General features: G+C 35.0%; 1 long non-coding RNA gene across 1 annotated transcript; it reads right to left on the reverse strand.

Moving 5' to 3' along the window:
* Nucleotides 1–4,034: 4,034 nt before the first annotated feature.
* On the reverse strand, nucleotides 4,035–11,436 carry LOC127841748 (uncharacterized). Its single transcript, XR_008031306.1, has 2 exons — nucleotides 11,195–11,436; nucleotides 4,035–5,601 (listed from the first exon to the last, which is right to left on the reverse strand). It is a non-coding gene; the product is annotated as an uncharacterized LOC127841748 (long non-coding RNA).

Raw genomic sequence — 11,436 nt, forward strand, 5'->3', positions numbered from 1 at the left:
GGCTTATTTTCATCCCAGGGACATTATATGATCAATCAAAAATATTTTGACAATTTACAGAATGAATCCGAATTCGGTCAGTATCAACAAGGCTGACTAAACGCTTGAAAATGTCCAGATTGGATCAATAGTGCACGCTAGACTCTTGAAATTGTATATAATGGATCCAATTTTGGCAAGTAACAATAGTGCTGGGTACACTCTTGAAAATGTCCAGAATGGATCCAAATTCGGTCAATTTCAACAGGACTGGATACACTCTTGCAAATTTCCAGAATTGATCCAGTTTCGGTCAGTATCAATAGAGCTGGCTAGACTCTTGAAATTGTCCAGAATGGATCCAATGTTGGTCAATATCAATAGAGCTGGCTATACTCTTGAAATTGTCCAAAATGGATCATATTTTGGTAAGTATCAATAGAGCTGGCTGTGTCGCATAATTGGTGTATTTCATGTATATTCCTTGTTCGGTGTAACTGAATACATAATATCTGTCTTCATGAAGAAATGCATAAATGGGCATCATATGTCATCGTCAAATTAGACGAGAAAAATGCACCAAGTTATTGCCCATGGCTGGGTTCACTAATTAGTTATGTCTATGGTAAGCACATGCGCACTGTTAATTTGTGTATATTTTCATGTTAAATGACAGGTGACAGTTAAACAAACGTGGTCTCGCTTAATTATTGGCATATATATGCACAAGATATGTAAGTCACACATAAAGCCATCCCGTATCAGGTAATTCAACTCATGTTAAAGTCAATCATCCAGACAGCCGTCACCCAATTTATTTGTCCATTATTGTATAAATTGGCATCTGCGTTGTATGAAGGAGAGTCTTACTTAAACGGCCGAACATACAAGTCGCATTATTGCTGGCTTTCGCGGGATGGGCCCATTGCGGGCTTCGCATGTATCTTGTATTTGACAAACATTTTGGAAACGTTGTGTTGTGTTAATAAGCAGAAATAAAACGCAAAGAAATCAGAAATGAACTTTGTTGGTTATTACTGTGTGATATCAACGAACAATGTGCAATTACGCTACACAGTACATTTTATGGAGCCGTGTACCATGGATACGACCGAAGTACGATCACAAGTGCGATCACGTGCCGAAAAAATGAAAACATCACAACCACAACGCGACATGAATTCAGGTCAGTTGTTTAAAACAATTATGGCAAACTTGGAGAGGGAATTTCAAAATTTATAAAGTAGAAAATGGAAGTAAAAGGCGTCATGACAACGAAATTTTTAAGAATTGTTTTAAAGAATTTTATGTAGTTAGATGTTAAAAATAATATTGTTGATAATAAATTATGTACGAACAAATTTTACAAGTATCAAAATCATACAGTTTTTCATTGATCTGTAGTTTTTCTAAAATATCGGGAAATTAAGAATAAAATAAATAAAAAAGAAAGTAATTTAAATTTACAGAATTTTCTGAGTTATAGAAATAATGAAATTAGAGGCGAACAAATATTGAGAATATTTAAAGAATTTTGAATAAATTGTGTATGATTATAATATAGATTGTATACGAACGTGCGTTTTTTTGCGCACAAATCCATTTTAAATTGTTGGTATTTTTTGTAAAGTTCCATTTAATTAAAACGTACAAGGAAATAATAATATCTTATATAGTTTTGTTTATTATTTTAATAAAGAAACTTTGGCGGTGGTTTTATTTATAAATATAATAGAAAAAAACTCGGAAATGATACAAATATTCAAAGAATTTACCTAGTATTTTACATTGGCAGAATTAAGAATGTAGGAATTTAGATTATTTAAGACAGTTTTGTTTATTATTTTAATAAAGAAAATAAGGCGGGTTTTGTTTATTAGAATGATAAAGAAAATTAAAGAGGACGAATAGATAAAATTATTGGAAAATTTTAAAATAGTTTTCCGAATTGTAAAAGAAAGAAAATAGGAAATAAGAAAAATAATGTTGATTGCGAATATGAATAAGGCAGACAAAAAAAAAAAAATATTATGTAAATATGTATATACGTCATTGTGTTGATTGCAAATATATGAAGGATATCGGTAATATTGAAGGTCTTGAGTAATTTTAAGTAAGAATTTAATGCGATCTGACGCGTATAGCGCAGTTAAAATATAACGATATGTACGCATTAAATTTCTAATATAATTGTTTAAGGGTTACAATTATATTTTATGAGCACGGCTGACTGATCAGCGTTCGGACATACCGAGCCCGAGGTTCTGATAACCTTAGCGTCCTCATGAGTAAGAGAATCTATCCATGTGCCATCGAAGCAAATTACGCTATGGACAGAAGATGCGATGTCGCATAAGAATTATTTGAGTAGTTCGATTAGGAGCAAAGACCTGAATTTTGAAGTATACCGATACGTGTTCTTATATTATGAATGCATATATATAAAAGTCTGCCTTGTCATATTTGCGCATTTTTACAAGTGCACAGGTCAAGCATGTCAATAAATCTATGCCCAACGGCAAAACTATAGTGATAAAGATGAGGTTTTTGAAACCATGATATGAATAGGTACGTCTATCATTACCCATTACTCTAGGTCAATAAAGTGGCGCGCGCCTGTCAAAGATTTAATGGCTGCACGTGCGTAAAATGATTATGCCTAAGGCGGTACACAGGTCATATAAGTAAATGGCTTGTCAGATGTCAAACTGTCATGTACTTATCCGAAGTATGTTTTGAGGAATTGACTTATATTTTTCGTTGTAAAGAATTATTTTTTTTGAATAAGATATCACAGTAAGTTGTCATGACGATATTTAACAATAACTAAGGGGATATTTATAAATGTTTGCCATGATTTTGAACAACTGATACTTGTATCACCACGACGCAGATAAAAATATCGAGATTTGAAGACAACGCCGAAGAAGAGCGACTTCGCGAGACAACGCCTTCCACAACCAATAGAAGAAACAAACAACATAATTAGAATGGAACATCACGGCGTTTACTCTCAAAGTGAATACCTGGTTCTATCGCTAAAAGAAGACCAACGCCAGAAGATTTCGAAGGACAACAAGTGACGCAACACTGGACACATTACTTGTGACGTTAAACACTATAGAGTAGATGCAGCCGTTCAACTGTTTGACGTGCGTAGATAACGCATTTGGAATGATACTTCCGAGGCCTAAGACATCAAGGAGAACACTGCTATAGTTAATACCTCGTGAGCATTATGGCCAATAGAAGATCTTAATGTCCCGAGAGAAATGAAGACGCTGGAACCAAGAACAAAAGTACAATCAACAACAACAGAAACAACAATGCGATCACAAAGGTTTTAACAGACGTCACAATTTATAAGCAACGCGGTACGCATCAACACCATATCCAGAGACAACATCACGATGGATTCAACAACAGAAACAACGACGTGATGACGGCTGGTTCAGCGACAAAAACAACAGAAACCACGATGACATATCCAGCCTCGATGTGAACCTTGATACGCAGATGAGTGCAACCGACCACGTGCGATTTGCCTACACAGCTTGGCGATATATAGAGCTTCTTCACGACAGCAATGGTAGATAACATCACCCATGAATCAACATAGACAGAAAACAAAAAACCAAGACATCTACTTGACAGCAACAGGTGCATATTCAACCCGGGCAATACCTACTTCGAATGGACAGCACAGGAGGTCACTAGTCAAACAACGCCTGTAGTGTTACGTGGACAATCGATCAACGTCATTTAACATTGATACATAATATTGTAAGACTCTTGTCATTCAGGGTTTGATCTTTCTAAAGATTTTAAATCAAAAAATATAAAATCTTTCTTTAATGAAAATGAGGTGTGTCGCATAATTGGTGTATTTCATGTATATTCCTTGTTCGGTGTAACTGAATACATAATATCTGTCTTCATGAAGAAATGCATAAATGGGCATCATATGTCATCGTCAAATTAGACGAGAAAAATGCACCAAGTTATTGCCCATGGCTGGGTTCACTAATTAGTTATGTCTATGGTAAGCACATGCGCACTGTTAATTTGTGTATATTTTCATGTTAAATGACAGGTGACAGTTAAACAAACGTGGTCTCGCTTAATTATTGGCATATATATGCACAAGATATGTAAGTCACACATAAAGCCATCCCGTATCAGGTAATTCAACTCATGTTAAAGTCAATCATCCAGACAGCCGTCACCCAATTTATTTGTCCATTATTGTATAAATTGGCATCTGCGTTGTATGAAGGAGAGTCTTACTTAAACGGCCGAACATACAAGTCGCATTATTGCTGGCTTTCGCGGGATGGGCCCATTGCGGGCTTCGCATGTATCTTGTATTTGACAAACATTTTGGAAACGTTGTGTTGTGTTAATAAGCAGAAATAAAACGCAAAGAAATCAGAAATGAACTTTGTTGGTTATTACTGTGTGATATCAACGAACAATGTGCAATTACGCTACACAGTACGACTCTTGAAATTGTTAAGAATGGATCCAATTTTGGAAATTATCAATAGAGCTGGCTAGACTCTTGAAATTGTCCAGAGTGGATCCAATTTGGTAAGTATCAAGAGAGCTGGCTTGACTCTTGAAATTGTCTAGATTGGATCCATTTTCTGTAAGTATCAATAGAGCTTGCTAGACTCTTGAAATTGTCCAGAATGGATCCAATTTTGGTAAGTATCAATAGAGCTGGCTAGACTCTTGAATTTGTATAGAATAGATCAAATTTTGGTAAGTATCAAGAGAGCTAGTTAGAGTCTTGAAGTTGTCAAGAATGGATCCAATTTTGGTGAGTACCAATACAGCTGGCTTGACTCTTAAAATTGTCCCGAATGGATCAAATTTTGGTAAGTATCAATAGAGCTAGCTAGAGTCTTGAAAGTGTCCACAATTGATCCAATTTTAGTAAGTAACAATAGAGCTGGCTTCACTCTTGAAAATGTCCAGAATGGATCAAAACTCAGTCAATTTCAACAGGACTGGATACACTCTTGCAAATGTCCAGAATGGATCGAGTTTTGGTCAATATCAATAGAGCTGGCTACACACTTGAAAGTCTCCAGAATGGATCCAATTTTGGTTAGTATCAATAGAGCTGGCTAGACTCTTACAATTTCCAGATTGGATCCAATTTTTAAGTATCAATAGAGCTGGCTAGACTCTTGGAGTTGTTCAGAATGGATCCAATTTTGATAAGTATCAATATAGAATTTTATGGTCATTAGTTATTGTTTCTCTCCTTCACTTGCTAATGCTCGTGTGCTATTAGCTACAAGCATGTGAATTAATATTGCATGTTTGACTTCTTGATCCTGATGTTGTTGAGGCATGGTCAAGGTCCTACTTCTTGTATGTTTAAATTTCTATTTGAAGTTTTTTTGCTGTTTATTTTCAACTTTCAATCACAATAGTAGATTTTTCTCTTTATCCGTCCATGGTCTGTTGGCGATATTTTATACGCATGTCCACTCTTTGATTTCTACATTCAAGCCTCTGTGTCCACACAAACTTAAATAAATTGTTCTAATTACTGTCCCCCTGGGCAATATTGGATGTAAACCTTCTGGCATGAACGCCTTGCTCAACAATCTGCAAATTAAAACCAGAAAATCCATTACTAAGTTGCATCACTTTAAAAAACAAACAAACAAAGGGGCTCTTCAACATACACGGTGTCACATGAATAAAATACAATGGAAAGGTCAAAGCTGTTCAAACCTGTTCAACATACATGAAAGTGTGGAGCAATTTTGAAGGATATTTTAATTAAACATGATACTGCTTATTAATCTACATCTCTTGGCCTTGTGGTTTCATTGAAAATGTTTTCAATTGTCACTGTTTGTTTATTTTGGTTAAAATCAAAACAATTGGCTGCTAATTAAGATTTCTGAGCACCAACGTTGTTTCAGGTCAGATAATACATGTATATGATTAAAATAACATTTACAGACACCACAGTGGATAACAAGATGATGTTTTAAGCTAAATATATAAGCTATAAGTCACATTGTTTCAGAGACGATTTTTTGCTGTTATCACTCTGGTTGACTTGCTAACATAACTAATGAATGATATGCAATGCTTTCGCTTTGAAAAAAGAACAGTTCAACACCTGAGCACGGAACATTCCATGAAAGTTTTATCATGGATCGCTTAGTGTTTCAGAAGAAAATGATATCAGTTATTTCAGTTAAAGATGTTAACACACCACCACAGAAAATAACCATTCACAATATCTCATAATGGATCATTAACAGTATTTCTTAAACTACTCCAGATGATGATTAATCTATTTATCAAGGGTGGTCAAGTGGTAACACTCTGGTCTACCATTCCAAAGGTCCCCGGTTCAAATCCCGGCCGGGGCACTGGAAATATCAGAAATGCTTCAAGTGTTTCCCACCTAACTAGAGATGTACTGGTATGAAACCCAGGTAATTCTCGCGTGTATCGGTGCTATACACTGAGCACGTAAAAGAACCAAGGTATCTATTCGCAAAGAGCTAGGGTATCGCACCCGGATTCCTTGTATCCCAATACTGTCTCTTCTGCTTGCTGTCTCTTCAGCAAAAACCAAAGGACCCCATTGGAAATAAGTGCTTGCACTTTCATGGGTTATCCTTGACCGCAAGGTCAAAATAAATACATACATACATACATAATGTAAAAGTCATTAATTGCAATTAACTTATCTTTGCAGTCTCTTGTCTTTTTTTACTTATTATTATTACAAATTCATAAATTAATGTTAGATTACCTAAAGTTATAATAAATGATATGCACATGCTGACTATCACAACAATTCATATATTTGATTATTTTATTAAATTTCGGTACATCTGAGTTCCACAGGTGGTTTTAATTTAGTATTTGTTTTTATCAGAGTTCATGAATCTGCAGTAACAGTATTATTAACTGAATAGATCAATTCAATACAGGGAAAATACTTGTAGATTTAAGGCTAGTAGACCTACTGCCAATGTATACATTTTGGGCCGAATTAACTATGATGCCTTATCTGATAACAGTTCATATTAATCTATTTTTTTAACTCTAAAATTCCAAATTTTTGGTGTTAACAACACATCTTCCACAACGTCACTGGAATATTGACTGAAAGCGGTCACCAAGATACTGTTTTTTTCTTATCACCCTACTGAAGTATGATTTCATTTAAAGCCACACACCTTGAAATTAAGCACATGTTGATCAATACATATAGATGCAATTTAAAAGTGTGCAAAATTGTCCTTCAATCTATAGCCTAGTTAGCAAGTAAATTTTTATTCTGTTTAATTTCAAAACCGAAAGTATAATTTCTTTACGTGTACGTCCGTTTCGTCAAACACGATTATTTTTAAGTTTTAAAGCGCAAAAAAGACGGATTTCTACTTTGTAACCAATAGATATATTCTTATTGAGATAGATAAAATTAAATATATAGCCTAGTTAACAAGTAATTTATTATTTTTCAACCGGCACCGCTTTTAAAACCGAAAGTAGGATTTCTAGACGTATACGTCCATTTTTCGACAAACGCGATTATTGTTAAGTTTCAAAGCGCAAAAGAGACGGATTTCTACCTTGTTACCACCAGATATATTCTAATTGGCATAGATAAAATATGTTTCTTATTTATACTTAAATTTACTATGCCATGTATTTCATTTCAAGATGTGTGGCTTTAAAGCACACCTTGAAATGAAATACATGTTAATCAATACATATAGATGCAATTTTAAAGTGTGCAAAATTGTCATTAAATCTATAGCCTAGTTAGCAAGTAATTTATTAATTTTCAAACGATACTGCTTTTAAAACAGAAAGTAGGATTTCTATAGACCAGTTCACGTGTGACGTCACCCGCACCTGCATGTTTACATCCGGACTACATTGGTAGGCAAAAGAAAGACACAATCAATGGGAAGAAATAGAGCATGATCGTTCATATTTACACGATTTTATTTTTGAACATGCCAACAAGTTGTTCTACTTTACTGAAACACAGATTGAAAACAAGCAATAAATAGATCAATTCCAAATAAACAACATATAAAAATTAACTAAAATGGTATTTGTCTGGGAAAACTAACACGTTGACACATTAAATAAACATTTAATTAAATTAAATGCCAAATTTGTCATTTCATTGTTTGCATCAATCTTAAAATCATGTTAGCCTTTGTATTACTGTGTTATAGTTCTGCATAAACCTATTATCGCGTTTTTATCAAATATTGTCCAGACTTCACTAACAACATGGTGTAAACCACACTTGGTGGCAGATGACAGTCTGGGCATTCAACACAATTGAGGATACCACCATGTCTTCTCTTTCTGGTAGTATTAAGCAGTCATTTGGTTAAATTATTTACCGCTGAAATACTTAACAGTTGTTTAAATTAGATATGTTACATATTGTACAAATTAAAAGTCATGTCCAATATGGATTATCAGAAATTGTAATTAGTAAAGATATTAGCCCGTTTCATTTATAAAAAATAAAGTATTCAATAAGTATATAATTTACGTAGAAAACATTTAACGTATTTAGCGGGTATCAGTTAATTAAAACCACATCATTATCCCCACGCTTTTTGAAAAAAAGGTGGGGATATTGTGGTTATCTCCGCCGTCTGTCCGTCCGTCCGTCTGTCTGTCTGTCTGTCCGTCCTGGCCACTATCTCCTCCTACACTAAAAGCACTAGAACCTTGAAACTTACACACATGGTAGCTATGAGCATATGTGCGACCCTGCACTATTTGGAATTTTGATCTGACCCCTGGGTCAAAAGTTATAGCGGTTGGGGTGGGGCCGCGTCAGAAATTATCACTCATTTTTTTAGGTTATTTTACATTTACTTCTTTATTTCTACACCGATTCACTTCAAATTGATACTGGACCTCTCTTATGACAATACGGTCAATCTCAACCATGCATGGCCCCATTCCCAACCCTGGGGCGCCCCGCCCACATAGGCCACACCCACCAAAAATTTCCATTTACTATAATTTTTTCATTTCTACACGGATTCACTTCAAATTGATATTGAACTTTTGTTATGACATTAGGGTCAATCTCAACTATGCATTGCCCCAATCCTAACTCTGGGGCGCCCCCCCACATAGGCCACACCCACCAAAAAATTCCATTTACTATAATTTTTTCATTTCTACACGGATTCACTTCAAATTGATACTGAACTTCTCTTATGACATTAGGGTCAATCTCAACTATGCATGGCCCCATAACCAACCCTGGGGCCCCGCCCACATAGACCACACCCACCCAAAATTGCCTTTACTATAATTTCTTCATTTCTACACCGATTCACTTCAAATTGATATTGAACTTCTCTTATGACAATACAGTCAATCTCAACTATGCATGGCCCCATTACCAACCCTGGGGCGCCCCGCCCACATAGACCACACCCACCCAAAATTGCCTTTTACTATAATTTCTTCATTTCTACACCGATTCACTTCAAATTGATACTGAACCTCTCTTATGACAATACGGTCAATCTCAACTATGCATGGCCCCATTACCAACCCTGGGGCCCCGCCCACATAGACCACACCCGCCCAAAATTGCCTTTTACTATAATTTCTTCATTTCTACACCGATTCACTTCAAATTGATACTGAACTTCTCTTATGACAATACGGTCAATCTCAACTATGCATGGCACAATTACCAACCCTGGGGCGCCCTGCCCACATATAGTCACACCCACCCAAAATTGCCTTTTACTATAACTTCTTCATTTCTACACCAATTCACTTCTAATTGATGATGAACTTCTCTTATGACAATACGGTCAATCTCAGCTATGCATGGCCCCATTACCAACCCTGGGGCACATCTAGGTCAAACATTCGGCGTGGGGATACGCGTCGGCCTCTGCCGCGCCATTTCTAGTTCTGAATGATTCTGTAAGATGATTTAATGTTACAGCAATGCACGAACGACATCATAAAAACAAGAAATTACGCTTAACACCAACGGGGGTAAATAATGTTTTCAAAAAATAATAATAAAACAATATGTATATAGATATATGTGTGTTAAAATGTTAAATATGTGTCACGCATACTACTAGTAACAAGTTTTCAATATACATGAATACACAGTTCAATTCGCATCATGTAAAGTTGTGTTTTTCAGCTGTTTGTTAATTTTCCTCAATAGTGTCATTCTCTGTACAAAACCCATCAAAATTAAAATTACATGTAAATACCGTCATGCACTTCGCTTTTAATAGGGCTTTGAAGTACATAATTTTCAAAGCACCCCTTACACTTTCTATCACTCATTTTTATCAAACTAGCGTACTCATGCCATTGATAATTATTATTTTATAATTAGATGTATGTTTATTGTAATTTATTGAAGCTTTTATGCAAAAAATAATACCGCTAATACATTATAGAGCTCTTTGTTGTGTCAAATTGCCGGTCTTTCAGTCTTCAGACAATCTTTACTTTGATACTTATGACGCATTGTTTTAAGATGCAAATAAATGTATTAATAAATTCTTTTTGCACTAAATATTATATTTTTGAAATATTATTTAGGTGTTGTTTTTTTAGGACCTTCTTTTCGATTCATTTACTAAACAAGTGTCGTTATCCATATGTTTTGCGCTACTTTAACCCATGCTTTTGCCTACCAGTGCATTGCGCATGTGCAAAAATCAAAACAATAACAATGAACTGCTCTATATGTAAATTGTACACGTCCATTTTGACAAATGCAATTATTTTGAAGTTTTTAACCACAAACAAAATGGATTTCTACCTTGTAACCACCATATATATTCTAATTTGCATAGATAAAATATGTTTATTATTTATAATTAAATTTACTATGTCAAATAAGTTGTGTGGCTATAAGTAATTAACTGCAGACTCAGTCACTCTGTTTTAATATATTCACGCCAAAATGGGGGTTCGCGTGTGACCGTGCAAAACATAGCTTTACCTTTTAACATACAGGCCTTCAGCAAAGAACTTTGACCACAAGGCATCCCTGTGCCTTAATCTTTAATTTATTACATTTTATAACCAATTTGTGTTGCTTTGATTCATCAATATTATGTATTTAAAATGACATGAAAACATTTATAATAGAAAGATCCATCAGCTTTTAAACGACTTTTTATTTTTAGCCTACCTGAATTTTCGCAACAGTTTTTAGTTCCAATTCAATTGACGACAATTCGCTTCACTCTTATAATTTTATTTAGTCTTTAGCCCATTCTGGACCGTCGAGAAACATTCGTTCCATTCAGCATTCTTTGACAGACTTGACAGACATCTTGGAAATACGACTACTTTGCGGTGAGGCCGCCTTTTTACGGCCAACTTTAGTGGTATCCTATATAGCAAAATAAAAGGATCCATTCTAGACTCCAC

This window comes from Dreissena polymorpha, chromosome 8 (genome assembly GCF_020536995.1).
Source record: "Dreissena polymorpha isolate Duluth1 chromosome 8, UMN_Dpol_1.0, whole genome shotgun sequence".
Taxonomy (NCBI): Eukaryota; Metazoa; Mollusca; class Bivalvia; order Myida; family Dreissenidae; genus Dreissena; species Dreissena polymorpha.